This window comes from Phyllopteryx taeniolatus, chromosome 11 (assembly GCF_024500385.1).
Source record: "Phyllopteryx taeniolatus isolate TA_2022b chromosome 11, UOR_Ptae_1.2, whole genome shotgun sequence".
NCBI lineage: Eukaryota > Metazoa > Chordata > Actinopteri > Syngnathiformes > Syngnathidae > Phyllopteryx > Phyllopteryx taeniolatus.
Genome location: NC_084512.1, coordinates 28,288,403 through 28,306,382, shown reverse-complemented (window position 1 = coordinate 28,306,382; position 17,980 = coordinate 28,288,403). Strand labels below are relative to the sequence as shown.

At 43.1% G+C, this 17,980-nt stretch overlaps 1 protein-coding gene and 1 long non-coding RNA gene across 2 annotated transcripts in view; one reads left to right on the top strand and one right to left on the bottom strand.

Annotated features, from left to right (window-relative positions):
* The window catches only part of LOC133485479 (pro-neuregulin-3, membrane-bound isoform), a 145,621-nt gene that overhangs the window by 116,431 nt on the left and 11,210 nt on the right, over positions 1 to 17,980 (bottom strand). The gene's annotated exons all lie outside the window — the stretch shown is intronic.
* LOC133485484 (uncharacterized) lies at positions 11,596 to 16,269 on the top strand. Its single transcript, XR_009790706.1, has 3 exons — positions 11,596 to 12,407; positions 13,870 to 14,113; positions 15,041 to 16,269. It is a non-coding gene; the product is annotated as an uncharacterized LOC133485484 (long non-coding RNA).

Below are 17,980 nucleotides of genomic sequence, written 5' to 3'. Positions count from 1 at the left end.
ATACTCACTTCTGTCCTGAGTCTAGCCTCCGCTACTCTTTCCCATAACTTCATTGTGTGGCTCATCAACTTTATTCCTCTGTAGTTCCCACAGCTCTGCACATCACCCTTGTTCTTAAAAATGGGCACCAGCACACTTTTCCTCCATTCCTGAGGCATCTTCTCACGTGTTAGAATTCTATTGAACAAGCTGGGCCCAAACTCCACAGCCACCTCTCCTAGATGCTTCCATACCTCCACAGGAATGTCTGCCTTTCCATTTCATCCTCTTTAATGCCTTTCTAACTTCCCCCTTACTAATCATTACCACTTCCTGGTCCACCACACTTGCCTCTTCAACTCTCCCTTCTCTCTCATTTTCCTCATTCATCAACTCCTCAAAGTATTCTTTCCATCTATCTAGCACACTACTGGCACCAGTCAACATATTTCCATCTCTATCCTTAATCACCCTAACCTTCTGCACATCCTTCCCATCTCTATCCCTCTGTCTGGCCAAGCTGTATGGATCCTTTTCTCCTTCTTTAGTGTTCAACCTGCCATACATGTCCTCATATGGGTCTTGTTTGGCCTTTGCCACCGCTACCGCTACCTTTGCCCTGCGTCGCATCTCAATGTCTTCCTTTCGCCTCTCCTCGGTCCTGTCAGTGTCCCACTTCTTCTTAGCTAACCTTTTTCCTCGTATGATTTCCTGTACTGTGAGGTTCCGCCACCGAGTCTCCTTCTCTCCTTTCCTGCCAGAAGCTACACCAAGTACTCTCCTGCCTGCCTCTCTGATCACCTTGGCTGTAGCGGTCCAGTCTTCTGGAAGCTTCTCCTGTGCCCCGAGAGCCTGTCTCACCTCTTCCCGAAAAGCCGCACAACACTCGTCCTGTCTCAGCTCCCACCGCATGCTTCTCTGCTCTGCCTTGTCTTTGTCTTCCTAATCTTCCTCCCCACCACCAGAGTCATCTTCCACACCAGCATCCTATGCTGTCTAGCCACACTCTCCCCTACCACCACCTTACAGTCGCTAACCTTCTTCGGATGACATCGTCTGCACAAGATGTAACCCACCTGCGTGCTTCTACCTTTACGCTCTTGTAGGTCACCTTATGTTCCGGCCTCTTCTGGAAAAAAGTGTTCACTCCAGCCATTTGCATCCTTTTTGCAAAGTCTACCACCATCTGTTCCTTTCCTGGATGCCGTACTTACCCATGACTTCTTCATCACCCCTGTTTCCTTCACCAACATGTCCATTTCAATCTGCACCAATCACGACTCACTCTCTGTCTGGGATGCTCAGAACTACTTTGTCTCGCTCCTTCCAGAATTTTCTCTTTCACCTCTAGGTCACATCCTACCTGTGGGGCATAGCCGCTAATCACATTACACATAACACCTTCAATTTCAAGTTTCCGCCTCATCACTCGATCTGATACTCTTTTCACCTCCAAGACATTCTTAGCTAACTCTCCCCCGACTCCATTTCTCTTCCCATCGACACCATGGTAAAATAATTTCAAGCCTGCCCCTAAACCTCTAGCCTTACTGCCTTTCCAGCTGGTCTCCTGGACACACAAAATATCAACCTTTCTCCTAATCATCATGTCAACCAACTCCCGAGATTTTCCAGTCATAGTCCCCACATTCAGTTGTAGGCTCTGTGCTTTCCTCTTCTCTTTCTGCCGCAGAAACTGCTTTCCACCGCTTCTTCTTCTTCGACTTCGACCCACAGTAGCTGAATTTCCACCAGCGCCCTGCAGGTGGCGGACGTTATTAGCCGGTATGGAATTCTTTGGATGAACGCTCAAATTTGTTTGGCAAAGTTTTAAGCGGGATGCCCTTCCTGACGCAAGCCTCTGCATTTATCCGGGCCTGGGACCGGCCTACACTTTGCACTGGCTTGTGCCCCCCGTAGGGCTGCATTTAATTTTTACTTGAAATAAGCAGGCAAAATAATTGCCAGTGGACCACATTTATTTTTCTTACACCACTGACATTGTATTCTACTTATTTCAAGTAAAAACATAGCTTGAAACAAATGTAAATTGGCTAAAAGTAATTTCAATAAAGCGATGAGTCTTATTTTAATCCGTTTTGACGAGAAACAAGACAAATAATGGAGTTAAGATTTTGAGCTTTTGCAGCTCACTCGTGACCCGAATGAGGACGAGCGCTATAGAAAATGGAAGGCTGTTATTATCCTCCTCTTCTTTCTTTGGGAGAAATTCCAGTTGGTTGACATCACCTCACTGTATCCGCACGCGATTTGCGAGGGAACGGCGAGTCCTCGCCTCTGACTTGTTGGACTTTTGGACTCTCGTAGCCGGAGGCGCGGCTCCCAATTCGTGAAGAAACGGTGAAAAAACGCATTGTGACATTCCGCCACGTCCTGATCGGGACGCACGAGGCCTGGGTGGCGGCCAATTATCGTGTGCGCTTGCGATGTCACGACGAAGCCCCGGGATGCGATCGGACGTGTTGACGCCATTTGGAATTCATTCAGGCAAGGAGGATTCTCGGAATGAAGAGCATCTGATACCAACTGCTGTACTTGTCAGACAATACTGGGAAGTTACCATCAAATACTGGCAAAAACAAATAGCATCATGGGAGTTGTATTTTATTTTTTTTTGTCCCCTTGGGGAAATGCAAATAAAAGAGCTTTATTTTCACTGTCACTGTAACAATAAAAATCAGTTGGGCATCTCACAATTCACATCATTGAGGTAAACAAAGAAGTAGACATATAAACACGTAATTATCATACATCTATTATTAACATGATGTTCTCACAATATTGGCACGTTTTCAACTTCTCTAAGGCAAATTTGGCCTTTCCGAATGTTTAAGCTAGGTTAGTCGCTTGGCTTTGGTGGAAGCTCACACTTACTTGCTTTAACTAGACCAAGTGCTTCTCAAACGTTTTACATCAAGTACCACCCTAAAAAAATAAGTACCACTAAAATGACCAACACTACAAAGCACGAGCGGAGCACGACTAATTATTTATCAAAAACGAGACAGCGGTTGTATTCTTAAAGTTGTAATGTAACAAGACAAAAGATGTCATTTTCCAAAAATGAAGTCCAAATTCTACATGAAAAACTGTTAATTATACATAGATGAGGCATACTATTACAAGAAGAAAAATAATTATATGACAAAGTTGTGATATTATCGGAAAAACATCACCCCAAGGTTTACAGGAATAAAGTCCGGAATATTACGAGACAAGAGTCAGAATATTACAAGACATACCGAAATTGGTACAACTAACCAAAAAAAAAAATGTCAAATCTCAATTAAACAATTAAGTTGCTCACTGCTAATTTCTGAGAATGACATCAAAATATATATATTTTTTAAATTCATTTTACAGGGATAAAGTCAAAATGTCCCAAGCAAGGTAAAAGGTAAAATTGTACCTCAATAAACGTTCAAAAAATAAACAGTTCTTAAAGATTAAATGCAAATTTATTGAATTTAGAACTTAAATGCAACGGAAGTGTACTTCGCCAATGATTCATTGGCAGACCACTAGAGGGAGCCCGCGTACCGCGTTTCCACAAATACGGAACTCGACGGACATGTTCTGTTGCGATCTGCTTAGCTGATTCATTGAAATGCTCTGTGCGTGTTTATGAGCGGAAAATACGTGATGGGCGGCCATTGTGCGAATGCTTGAACATCTGCGTTGCAAAGTAGTTGAATATTTTACCCGGCTAACCTTTAACCTTGCTGATTTACACACACTAAAAATGCAGCCGACAGTCCCCGCCCCAAAAAACACATTCAGGTAATCTTTCAAATAACCACATGGCTGAGGCATATGCTAAGCTAATTTAATGTTATTCATTTGGCTTCGGGTCATCACATTTACAAACATGGTGATTAGCATTGACATGTTAGCATTAGCATGATAAGCTAATTGCTGAGCTATCGGTTCGACTATTGGCAATGTGAAAAATTGCACGTTAACATATTAGCATTCGGGATGGACAAGTACAGATAGCAGGTATCGCTATCGAGCTGCGCCGAGGCTGATGATAACAGCAACCGACACCTCAGGCAAAAAAAAATTATCTCACATCGATTAAGCCCTCTTTGCCAGTAGTTGGCGCTACACTATGGCGGTTTAACACATTGGCATATCATCGTGCGCAGCGGAAAGACAGAAAGAAATGTATTAGTTCACAATTATTTGGGCATTGTGTTAACTGAAAGTACGAGTGGTCACCTTACTCGGTATCAGTGAGTACTCGCACTGGAATCGGTCTGAAAAAAAGTCAAACATCCGGAGAATTGATATATATTTTCATTTGATTCACTCGCTCATCTTGCCCTGAGGAAAATAGTGCAGACTGTTTTTTTTTTTTTCTTTCCCAAAGCTGAACTCTATTTCATCGTGTGGAAGTGCGCCGATGGAGTTCCTGATTGGGCACCGATGCGAGGAAATTGGTTGTGGCCGCAATCAGGGTTCATTTCATCGTCAGTAACGACGACGGGCGGCGTGCCAGACGAGAGCGGGGAGTCAAAGTCCGACTGACAGTCGGCATGCGGCCGATATTTGATCATGTTCTACGTTTGCGCTTGTTTACTTTGTGATCCTGGATCGTCCATAAACCCTTTTTCTATGGCGCTTGTCCTCATTAGGGTGGCGTCAGGACTGGATCACTTTCAACACGACAACCGTGTCTTTTTGACGTACGAACACTTGATCACATTACGATTTCATCCATGAAAACCATGTATTTCCCCTTTAGGACCTAATGCATGTCCACCTGAACACTGCTATGACTTTTCAACACAAAAACCCCGTACGCCCACTGTATCACCTCCATAACGTCATGTATGTCCACTTTTAACATAACATAACATAAAGCTGTATCTCCACTTTATGATCGCTCTGACTTTGAACACAAAAACCATGCATGTCCACATTTTAACAGAACAAACATATGCATTCAGTTTATGAGCATTCGGGTTTTTGAAAATGAAACTCACGTACGACCACTTTAGCAGCTGTATGGCTTTTTTTATTTATTTATTTTTTTTTAAACACGACAGCAATGGTTGTGTACTTTATGAGCACGAAGACTTTGTTATCACGAGAACCGCATTTGTCCACTTTATCTCCACAATGACTTGACATGACGACCAGGCATGTCCACCCGATCACCACGGTGACGTGTTTCAGCGTCCAGGTGTCAACGACGTCGATGAGCGGGCATGTCGATGTTCAGCCGCGCTCCGCATCCTTTCTCCACTTTCTGCGTTTATGTGGGCCACTAAAATGGGTTAGCAGCCATTTGGGCTCCACTAAGTCCCCCCCCGTCCCCCCCCCCGTCCCCCATTCCCTCCTCCATGTTGTCTCAAAGCTGCTTAGCGTCGCTTCATTCTTTCCTCCTCCCTTGTCACACTCTCTCACTTCTTCTCACTGGCCCGCTTTTTCTTTTTTTTCCCCCCCTTTACCGCAGTTCGGTGGAGGCAAATATTGAGTTATACGAGCAACAATATGATATCATCGTCGTCATCATCATAGACCAACACGAGATAAAACACATAATTGCCGCCTTTAAGTATTTATGATAAGATTTGTCGTAATATTAAAAAGTCAAGCGGCAGACGAGAGAAACATCAAAGCGAGGCCATGAAAACTTTATGACGGCAAGCTTGAACCGACGTACTTCCCAATTCAGGAGGGGGGAAAAAAAAAAAAAAAGAAAACGTTTGAACGTGCGCATCACGCAGAACGGGGCGACGGAATCGGGCTCGTTAGCACGATGCTACGTCGGGCGACGGCTCGGCCCGACGGCGTCTTCGTGGAATCGTTTGGCCCAGTGGGAAAGACTTTGCAAAAAAAAAAAAATTAACTACCCTACGCAGGGCTTTTTAGCAACATTCGCACACAAAATTATGGAGAATGTTGGCGCCAAGTCCAGTACTGATTTTTCCGATGTAGAGGTACTTTGATTTACATGTTTAATTGATTACAAACACTTGGTGGTGGTTCTTTGGAACAACATTGGGGCAATGAGCCACATGCTGCTTCACCAAAGACATAGAGTGGTGCCTTCAGATACAAGTTGAATTGGTTCGGTTAACCCAAACCATATGTATGTCAAATCATCTTTTAGCATTGAGATGAATGGAAAAGTCAATAATCCATTTCAGCCTACCCCTCAAAATATGTCATATGTATTCTAATGAGGAAAAATAGCAGTCCATTATACTGTACAAGATTTTAAAAAAACTTAACATAATTCAATAGAATTAAAAAGAACCAAACAGTTTTTGGTCACAAAAAGTCACAGTCAGAATTGGAAATTAAAAAAAAGGTCATTGTTACTAGATGAAAGAAGAAATGTCATCTCGTGACAAAAAATTGCCATTTCTTTGCAAATTAATTTTGCTTCAAGAAAACAATTTTCTCCCCAAAAATCAGTCATATACTTTCTTTTTATCTTATTTTTTACCTACATATATATATATATTTTAAATGCCTTTTTACGACAAAAAGAAAAAGAGTTGTACCTTTTAGGGGATTTTTTTTTCTTCCAATGTTTTATTTTTAGAAAACAAATGTCAATCTTACAAGAAATAAAGTTAGAGATACCGCGTAGCTAGTGTTGGGGAGTAACTAATTCCATGTAACTAGATTATGTATTTTAATTATAAAATGTATGTAATTGTAAACCATTTCAATACAGAGAGGAAATGTGTCATTAAATTGCTTTAGAAATGTTTTCTTCAAATCACTTCAATCTATCTAAAGTCGACGCTTGTGATTGGCTCTCTCGGGTCATGTGCCATTCTGCCTTCATCTCAAACATGACATATTTTTCCAAATATGACATCGAAGCGCCACCTTGTGGTGTAATCTATTAGTTTGTCTGACATTTTGAAAAGGTTTGACTCACAGTTACACTTTTAAACAGTTCCATCGTCATAATTTTGGACTTTTTTACAGAACATTCACTGTGTCATATGACGCGATATTGTCTAAACTGTACACATTTGTCAGTAGGTCAACATGGTATCATGTTTTACACATAATGCAACAAAAAAAAAGTCTAATTCCATCATTTTTTGTTATCAGTTTATTATTTGTGTAAAGAGCAACTATGTGTTTAATTCAAACTAACGATCTATTGTTTGTAATCCAGTTTTTAGAGGAACTATCCGAGGGTCCTGTTGATGCATTTATTCAAAATGAAGAAAAGTCATCCAATGTAATATTACCTTGAGAACGTCATTGAAATAGTTCCATAATGATGACATTCCCAACAGGGCAACTGTGTTTCCAAAGTCCTCTTGCCGACATTGAGAATTACTTGGAAGACACAGAAAGACAGGAAGCAGGGAAGCACACTTTGTTAAACTTGACTCACAAGTGCCCCAATTTCCAGGTTTTTGGAGTGACAAGCCGCTAGCGTGGCCGACAGAAAAATGGGACGCAAAAAAAGAGCCACTTTTTTTTTTTGGTAGTATTTTCGTGTGAAGTGTCGGGAGTGAATCAACGAGTGCTCTCCACCTCGCACCCTGCAGTTGTCCCGTTAAGACTTTTGCTGTTGAACCAGCTGGAGGACGCGCGTCGAGAGACCCACGAGAGCTACGCTACGCTACGCTACACTACGCAACTACACGACTACACAACAAGCACTCGAGCGGAGGGGGGTTCGTCAGCGGCAACGATCCCAAAGCACGTCGCGCTTTGGGACGGGAAACAGATGCGGAGACGCCGGGCGCTCGTTGGTAAATAAAACAGAGCGACGAGGCCCCAGGACAGCCGCAGTGATTGCACTGAAAATCAAATCGGATTCTTGCTATTACAGGGAGAAATCGTGGCAGTGTGATATCGGGTAGAGGCTGAAAGGGAAAAAGGAACGAATGCAAATGCTACATGCTAACTGAAGCCAGCGGTGCCTCAAATGTCTGGAAATCAATGGGATTCCAGCCATTCCGTGGGGAAATACTGCCAGAGAGGCAGAAAACCTCGATAACTGGTAGAGGATCAAAGGACGATGATGATGAGGCGAGCGTCTCATGTAGGTCATGTTGCTGTTGCATTGTGGGTGCTGTGTGGCGAATGGCCGCCCGTCCGACTTGAAGGCGCGTCAATAATTCAGGGAGGCATCACGTGGCGCAAGTTTGGAGATTTCTTTGGAACATATTTTGGGTGGTACTTGGGGCTTTAACGATGACAGTTTTGTGGTAATGTTGCATTCATTATTGTTTTGTGTAATATTCATCTTTGCTTTCATGCGGATGCTATTCATCCATTCATTCACGCATTCATTCGTTCGTGTTGCGGCCAAAACGTCAAGCTGCTCTCCCGGCGGGATCCCAAAAAGCCTCGCGAGGGGCGGCGGGATTTGAAGGGCCCACTGGCGCGGAGGTGCCAAAACGCCAACGTGTCAGCTGGAGACGCTTCACGGCAAAAACAAACAAAACCAGACCGGAACGCGACGTTTTGATTTGTCAGCGGGCGCAAAGCCCTCGCCTCAGTTGGTGACATCACGCGGCTTCAACATGCTGAGCTACACGAACGATGCTGACTTTCCTTTCGTTATCATCATTCGATATTTTACTTGAGCTTGAATTATGATTGTATTTTGAGGTGATTTAGCTTTCATGTGTATATTTTGTGTGATCGTGGTAACTTAGCTTGAATTATTATTATATTCTGGCGTCATTTAGCTTGAAGTGTTATGACTGTACCTTTGATTCTTATTATATTTTGTGGTAACTTCGTTTTAGTCATTATTTTTGCCCTAATTCAGCCTTGATTATAATATTTTGCTGCTTTGATATTTTTTATATTGCATGAAATTGGCTGCTTTATACCAAAATGTCTTTTCCGGCTTAGCTTCTTGAGATGTTTTTTGCGCGTCTACTCATGCTAGACGTGTCTATCGTCCATCTATCATTGTGTAGAGTGAAGCTGCCTTTGGGGGCTGAATTTTCAAATATTTCTTGGATCAGTACATTTTTGTAGGATGTCTGAAAATGGGCACTTCAAACCAAAACGGATGACTTCCTGTGTCTTTTCAGGCATGGCTTCTTGAGACTTTTTTGCGAGTCTAGTCATGATAGACATGTCTACCAAATGCCATGGTGTTGACTAAAACCAGCACCGCGGGCTGAATTCTCAAAACTTTCTAAGATTTGTTCATTTTTCTAAGGAACTTTGGAAATGGCTGCTTCATAACAAAATGGAAGACTTCCTGTTTTTTCAAGTGTAGCTTTTTGGACTTTTTTTTGTGGGTCTACTCATGAACGACAAGCGCACTAAACTTCACGCTAGTTGCTCAAACTGACTTCATGAGCTTCATTTTCAAAAAAACATCCAGACCATTTTGTTCATTTTGGAAGGACACCTGACAATGCCGTAAACGTTCTGTCATTTTTTTCTTGAAAATGGAGGACTTTTTTTCCCCTGCAATCTGCAAGTTCGTAATTGTTTTCTCAAATCTCCAATTTTGTCTTTGTACCTTAAAGAAATACTTTTTTCTCAGAAATCCGACTTCTTGCTTGAAGACATACGACTACCTCAAATCAACAAGTTGTTTTTCCTAACTAGCCCAGTTTATTTCTCAAGTAGACTCCATTTTTGTAATATTATGACTCAACTCTTGGAAAAGTACAACTTTTCTCCCTTGTGTTGGTGTATGCGTGCAGTCACTCCAGTTCGGCAGCCCGAATCCTATGGCAGGTGCGACCAATTAAAGAGGATGGAGGCTTTTTATCCGCCATTCCTGAGAGGAAACACGACTAAATCCTGCCGCCGAAGAGGAAGAAGGGAAGGGGGAGTGTTGCTCGTATCGCAGGCCGAGCGGAACGTTTGGATTTGGAGGTGATTTGGCTCAATGTGTGCGTGTACGCAGAAGGAGTTGTGTCCACGTGTGTGAGGATGCCGCAGTGCATGATGAGCGCAGCGTTTGCATTGCGTGCCAGAGCACACGTGTGACTGCGGCGAGGTCGATGCCGAGCGCTGACCGGCTGCTCAAGTATTGATGAAGGCGCAAAGTGAAGATGGCTTCGGCTGACGCAACATTTGCGACTCCAATTCGCCGGATCCTTGGCAGCTTCAAACCAAAATGGTAGACTTGCTGTGTGTTTTTAGGCGTGGCTTCTTGAGAGTTTTTTGTGGTTCTAGTCACGATTAACATGTCTACCAAATTCCATGTTGCTAAGTGAAATTGTCTGTGGGGGCTGAATTAAAAAAAACCAAAATCGCTCCAGTTTGTTTCTGTAGGACCCCTGGAAATGATATACAAATGAGTTGTTTCAAAGCAAAATGGCAGACTTTCCGTGTCTTTTAACACATGAACTGTTTGGTGAGCCTTCTCATGACAGACATGTCCATCATCTATCATGTTCCTCAGTCAAACTGCCTTCAGGGACTGAATTTTCCAAAATTTCTTGGATCAGTTAGTTTTCAAAGGACCGCTGAAAATGGCCGCTTCAAACCAAAACTGTTTCTTTTCAGGGATGGCTTCTTGAGACTTTTTTGTGTGTGTGTATACTCACGATAGACATGCCTACCAATGTTGCTAGGTCAAACTGAACTTTTTAACATTTTTGAAATACCCCTGGAAATTTTTTAAATAAGCGTATAATGACCACTGAAAACCAAAATGTCAGACTCGCTGCATCTATTCAGACAAGGCTTCTTGAGACTTTTTTTGTGGGTCATCTCGTGCTAGACATGCTGACTAACTATCACGTTGCCAAGTTGAAACGAACCACGGGGCTGAATTTTCCAAAAATGCCGCGGTGCACTGCCGAGACAACGTTTGGCGGTGTGTTTGTATGCTTTAAAGTGGTTGATGTGCACATTTGTGCTGAGATGTTCACCAAGCAGAGCGTCATTGCTGATCTGCGGACACTCGGCTCCGTTCCTACGTGCTTGCTGGGAGGCTTGAGAAGATTTGTGTGCCGCTTCTTCGCCGCGGGAAGAAAGTGCTGGAGGTGATCAATTGTTCCGCGGGGAAAAAGAGGCTTAGCATTCATCACATCACACACACTTGGTTTCTTCTTCTTACATGGCCAATCTTAAAAGTAGATGTTGACCTGTTCCCTCCTGGTGTCTTGTTGATTTTGTGTAATGAGTCATTGTGCTTGGACGGCGTCCTCCCGTGTTGAGCCGCCGGACACATCAAGCGGAGATCGACTTGCACGTACGCCAAGAAATACATCCGTCCGCATTCTGTAGCTCGTACTGAGAATGTGTAAATGTCCTCATAAAACATGTTTATTCATGTTTCATCTCAGTTTGACAATAATCATACGGACTATGCACAACCTGCAGGTCGAAGCAATTAGTGGCGTGTCATCAAACTACTTCCTGGTTTGTAGATGAAGAGATGGGCTGTACCATCATGATTGTGCTGAGGGGGAAGTGGATCAGCAAAATGCAGAAAATATCAGACCATACCTACCTACATGCTTACCCTACCAACTCAGCCAACTATTTACTAATCTACCACACCTACTTATCTCCAACAGCATTTACCCTTTGCCTAATGGCCTCGTTACCTGCCTGCCAACCTACAGTACCTACCAATCGACTTCTCTATTTTCCTACCTACCTACCAACCAATTCAAATACTTCAAATTCAAATACCCTAGCTAACCACCCTCCTCCCAACTAACCTATCTTACTTTACCTTATCTTACCTACCTACCTACCTACCAACCCAACTACTTTCTTACCTACCACCTACTCACCAACCACACCCTTTTACCTACCCACCTATTCACCTACCCAAATCACATACTTACCTACCAATTTACCTCACTACCAACCTATTTCCCCTTTCACCTACCTCAGCTTTTTACCTCCCCACCTACAGTATTTGCATATTTAACGATTTTCCTTACTTTAACTTACTTAACCTAACCTATCTAGTCAGTGTGTATACTGTATACTGCACGTATGTACGTGAGCATAGTGAGGTTCAAATAAGCCGTGTGGATGGAGGAGTTGAGTGCAGACGGGTAGAGCGTGGAGGAAGGAGGTAGGGGAGCGGGTGAGGGAGGGCGCATAACAGATGCGCTTCTTGCATGTAGAGCGTCCGGGTGGGCTCGGCCGAGGCAAGTGGCTGCGCCGGTTAAGCCTCTTACGTCCAATTCAGATGACTGAGGGCATATCAACACTGTGTGTGCGCGCGTATGTGAGTGTGTTTGTGTGATCAGCGACATGCCAAATACACACACACACACACACACACACACACAGGCCAGTAGGCTTCATGTGACGCATTAGCGTTGCCGAGGACGGCGCAGCATCCATCCTCTTTCTCATGTTGTATACAATCTGCTGGCAAACACATGCTGCTCATCCAGCACAGTAAAACACGCGGAGGAAAAGGCAGATTAGCACAAGACAGGACACTTCATTAGGTACACCAACCCAAGGTATTAATGATGATGTTTGATTGACCGATATTTATGTGATAATTTCATGTTTTTTTTCTCCTCTATTTGTAGAGCATCATAATGGAAGCTGTTCCTAATACTTTGACGCTCCCATGTAGTTAAATAAGGTAGTCAAAATATTATATATATATATATATATATATATATAAATAATGCTAGCTACAGTATATGCTAGTTACTGTATCTACAAGCTTTATGATAGCTATGTGCTAGTTAACTACAAACTATCTGATATAAATAGGTTAGTTATCTTGGAGCTATGTGCTAACAATGGGCTAGTTATCTGTAGGTTAACTGTTATCCAGGTGCTTGTTATCTACAATCTTAACTGCTAGCTATGTGGTAGTTTATGTGGAATCTGCTAGAAATGGGCTGGTTATCTACAAGCTATTTGATAGCTATGTGCTAGCTGTTTACAAGCTATCCACTACCAATAGATTAGTTATCTATGCACTACCTGCTAGCTTTGTGCAAGTTCTACGGTAAATAAGCTAACCTCTATATGCTAGCTGTCTACATGATATCTGCTTGCTATGTGCTAGTTATCTACCAGCTATCTGATAGCAATGGGCTAGTTATATACAAGGTATCTGCTCGAAATAAGATAGTCAACTACTAGCTCTCTGCTACAGTTGTGCTAGTTATTCACAAGGTATCTACTAGCAATGGGCTACTTCATGGTAAAAGCCTACTTATCGTGTGTGATCTGAGAGCTATTGTATCTACTAATTATTTATATGGTATCTAAAACGTATGTGATAGCCATATGTTTGTTATATGCATGTACAGTACATACATTTAGATAACTAGCTGTGAGCTAGTTATCTAAAGAAGAACAGGCCCGTTTTTTAGGTCATAACACCTAGCTATACACTACTTATTTACAAGCTACAGTAGCTACTAGCTAAAGGCTGTTTGTTTGAAAGGTATCTGCTAGTTATGTGATACTTATCTTCAAGTTATCTGATAAAAATAGGTTAGTTACCGATGAGCTACCTGCACGTAATAGACTAGCTATCTGGTACTTATGTACAAGGTAACTACAAAAGATATGCTCACTATTTGTTAGTTATTTACAAGCTATTTGCTAGTTATATACAAAGTATCTAATAGAAATGGGCTATTTCTCTATGAGCTAGCTAAAAGTCATGTCATAGTTAGCCGCTTGCTATCTGATGGTTATCTCTTACCTCTGTCTGACAGCTACAGTGTCTATTATCAAACAACAAAATATTTTATCTTCTAGCTATGTACCACTTATTTACATGGTACCTGTTAGTAACAGGCTAACTACCCATGAGCTATCCACTAGCTATGTGCTAGTTAACTACACCTCTACACATGATGTAATATCTCTGCTATATCTAACCATGTGAGTGTGTGAAGTCCATCCAGAACCATTTCTTAAAATGTGTTACCTGTCTGACATCTCAAATCACAGCGAGAAAGGAAAAAGACAAGATGTCTTCACAACCTCCTCCGAAGGTTTTTGGTCTTCCTGTGCGAGAGGAAGTGGAGGCTAACGTGGGATCAGGTTTCAGGCCATTAGCCCGACTGAGAAGATGAGAGTGAGGAGAGAGCCACATCCATCCATCCATCCATCACTCTATCCACCCACGCGTTCCAGGAGGATAGAGGCGAGACGTTAAGTCACAGACTGACAGTCTCGTCTCCCGCGGCGACAGGTGCGGCAGGAGGGGGAGGATGATTATGGGATGTGTGCTTGGTACGGGGTTGTCAATCTGGCTGTGTTAATGATAGTTATCTAACTGCAAGCTAAATGCTTGTTACCCACAAGCTAAATGCTAGTTATCTAAACAATAGGCTAATTATCTACAAGATATCGATGCTTGTTATCAGCTAGTAATCGACGAGCTATCTGATAGCTACATGCTAGCTAGCAGATAGCTATTGTTTTTTCTATGTACATCTGCGAGATGTCAGCTATCAATAGTTTAGTAAACCTACAAAATATCTGCCAGCTACATGCAAGTTATTCACAGGGCATCTGCTAGGCGACTTATCTGCTAGATATCTTCGAGCCATAGACTAGTTACTGTCTGGTAGTTCCATGCCACTTCGTCTACAAGATATGCGTTAGCAATGGGCCAGTTATCCGCATGCTATCTGATATCTATATGTCGGTTAGTTTCATGGTAGCTGCTCATTATCAACTAGCAATCCGCTATATGTGGAAGATCGTGGCCAAACCCGGAAAACAAGTTAGTGGACTTCCTGTGTATGCTGCGATAACTACAATAAGTATGGGTTTATGACATGATGGTTTGAAGCCAAACTTGGTAAAATGTCTTTTTTTTTTTTTTAATTATTTTTATTATTTTTTTATGGCCGTCTGGACAAAATTCAGTTAAATACATGTACTGTATAACATTACTACCTCTTGAAGACATCTTGTGTAAAAACAAAAGACGTTGCAGACGAACGTTCCTACAGGTGCTTTGTATATTATCTGCTAGCTAAATGTAAATTATCCACAAGCGATCCACTATATGCTAGCTGTTTCCGTGGTATATGCTCCAAATCCGCCAGTTATGACTGAACTATCTATTATCTACAAGCTATCTAATAACTATGTGCTATTTATCTTCAAGCTATCAGCTCGCCAAAGGGGAGTTACGTACAAAGTATCAGGTGAACAGGTGGATGGATGGATGGAATGCATTGAAGGAGCGTGATGAAGCGGGAACAGGCAGTCGTGATACCACCTGACGATTCCCAGTGAGCGTCAGGGGAAGTGGAAAGCGGAATTAGCCGAAAGTCGCTGCCATCTCGTCGGCTCAGTCATCTTCGCTCGCTTGCCTGCATATAAACTGCTGTAATTAAATCATCATTCCTTCCGGCGTGTTGACAATTCACTGGAAGTAGGTCGCGTGTGGGCTGCTCGGCCGTCTGGTTCGATGCCGAGATGCTAAACGGACACACGCGGGCCGCACGTGTTGGAGCGACCGCGTTGGCGTTTGCATTATCTACGACAATGTCATCGCACGACGGCCATCTTGTACGCCCGCAGGTGACACGGACGCTCCGGAGATGCTTCAGCGCGGCAATGAAGTGTTTCGCCTATCATCCTGGAAAATCATCGAAATGACTCGGACTGGCACAGTGGCATCGTCATGATGACAACAGAGAGCTCATCTGTAATCCTCACTCAGATTAAATTAGAGTAGAGTTCTATCCCGACAACGTCACTGCGGATTTAGGAGTTAGGGTTAAGAGGGTTCAGGTTTGGGATAGGATTAGGGGTTATGGGATATAGTTATGTTTATGGGTAGCAGTTAGGGTTAGAATTAAGAGTTAGAGTTAGAGGTAAGGGGTATATTTAGGATAAAGGGTTAGGATTAGGTGTATGATTATGGTTAGAGGTTGCAGTTAGGTTTAGTATAAAGGGTTCGGAGTAGGGGTTAGGATAATAGGTTGGTCAGACACACTGTAGACACATTTTCTCCCAAAAATGTGTCTACAGTGTGCATATCTTTTTCGATATTTTTACAGTGTGCTGACATTATTAGTATTAACCGCTAATTTATACGAGCCGTTCCTTGTTGGGACTCCCAAATTACTATCAGGGCAAATGTGCCTGTCCTGGCCATGTTCCCTTCGCTTTTTGAAAAATAGCTGCTACACAGGTCAAAAAAGTCACTAAATAAAGTTTGCAACACCGAAAACAAGTCGGTGCTCTTGCTCGTTTGTACTGTCCACACGTGCACATCAAAATAAAGCAACATTTTCAAAATAAAAACTACATTTTAGTTTGACCTCAGAAAGATTGCATGCGAGGGCAGGTCAGAGACCGGGTGGGCTGTGGCCCGCGGGCCGTACACCTTTCCCAAGTCTGGATTAAGGTGAATGGCTAGCGGTTCGGGTCCACACATATTTTTAATAACATGTTTTTACTGTCCAGGTTTTAAATGAACAATTTTGAAAATTCCTAGAATTTTGCAAGCCTAGTTTTGATTTTTGTCTGTGGGGCTACACACAATGAACATCACGCTGCCGTCTGGTGTGTGGTTATTAAAAATAACCATGTTACAAGCATGTTACAAGCATGTTGGTCTCAGGTCACGCCTCCACTACCGCCCCAAGCCGAAAACGCCCTGCAGCCTTTGAACTTGTCGTACGCTAGCTGTTACTTGAGCAGACGCACACAGAAACTTCCTTGTCGCCTTCCCAGCGAGACATGCGTGTAGCGTGTACTCATTAACAATGCAACATGTGACATTCATGCACTACCAGGCTTTGTATTCAGAACAGAAGAACACACATCATGCTAAAGCTAGTTACAGTATGTCTGATATCTGCTACATGGACACTATGAATATGCTATCACAACATAAGAACATGTGTCACTCTAAATAAAGCATGACGCTAAAGTAGAATTTATCGTGACTCAACAGATGACTGCAACAAAGCACAGCTCACCGATTGAAGGTGAAGACCTGACGAGAGTATTTATAAGCGCCCAGGACACAGTTTCAAGAGGTGCACTCCCATTCTTGGAAGTAAAACAGTGAGAGGATATTCCCTTAAAAGGAAGCCACTGTGTCAACAGGTTTTAATACTGTAGTTATACAAACAGAGCAAAACGACCCTTCTCTGCTATGGGTATATATATCATACATACGTATATTCTACCAATCCTACCGATCTACCTATCTCCCTTTTTGGGGTCGTTCACCCCAAACCAAACTAATGTTTCCCCTTTATCCCAATGTGAGAACATGGTAATGGTCGCATGAGATAAACGCCGAATTATCACGTAACGGCATGATAGCGACTGCCTGGCTATCAACAAGGCAGCTGATAAGCTAGCGGACGGGACAAAGTAGTCGCTGCAGAGTGATGCTGGCTAAAAAAACCTCCACGGCTAATCATTTAGTCACTATCTTCACTCTTACCAACTAATTCACATCTTCAGATAAGTCAATTAGTGCTAAAATCACATGTCAACGTGGCTGACACATGGTGACCTAAAATGTCCCATGATGCTTCAGTGCAGCTAGCAGTTTAGCTGCTCAAGTATGTAGCATTTTGACATCCATTCATCCGTTCATCCATCCATTTTCTTCTGCTTATTCGAGGTCAGGTCGCTGGGGGCAGCAGCTTTAGCAGGGAAGTCCACACTTCCTTCTCCCCAGCCACTTCATCCAGCTCCTCTGGGGGGATCCTGAGGTGTTCCCAGGCCAGCTGGGAGACATAGTGCCTCCGGTGTGTCCTGGGACGTCCACTGGGCTCCTCCCTGTGGGACGTGCCCGGAACATCTCACAAGGGAGGCCTCCAGGAGGCATCCTAAAGACATGTCCGAGCCACCTCATCTGGCTCCTCTTGATGTGGAGTAGCAGCACCTCAACTCTAAGCCCCTCCCGGACGACAGAGTTTCTCACCCTCTCTCTATGAGAGAGCCCGGACACCTTGTGGAAGAAACTCATTTAGGCCGCTTCTGCGATCTTGTTCTTTAGGCCACGACCCACAGCTCGTGACCAATGGTGAGGGTAGGAATATATAAGATGACCCGTAAATCGAGAGCTTTGACT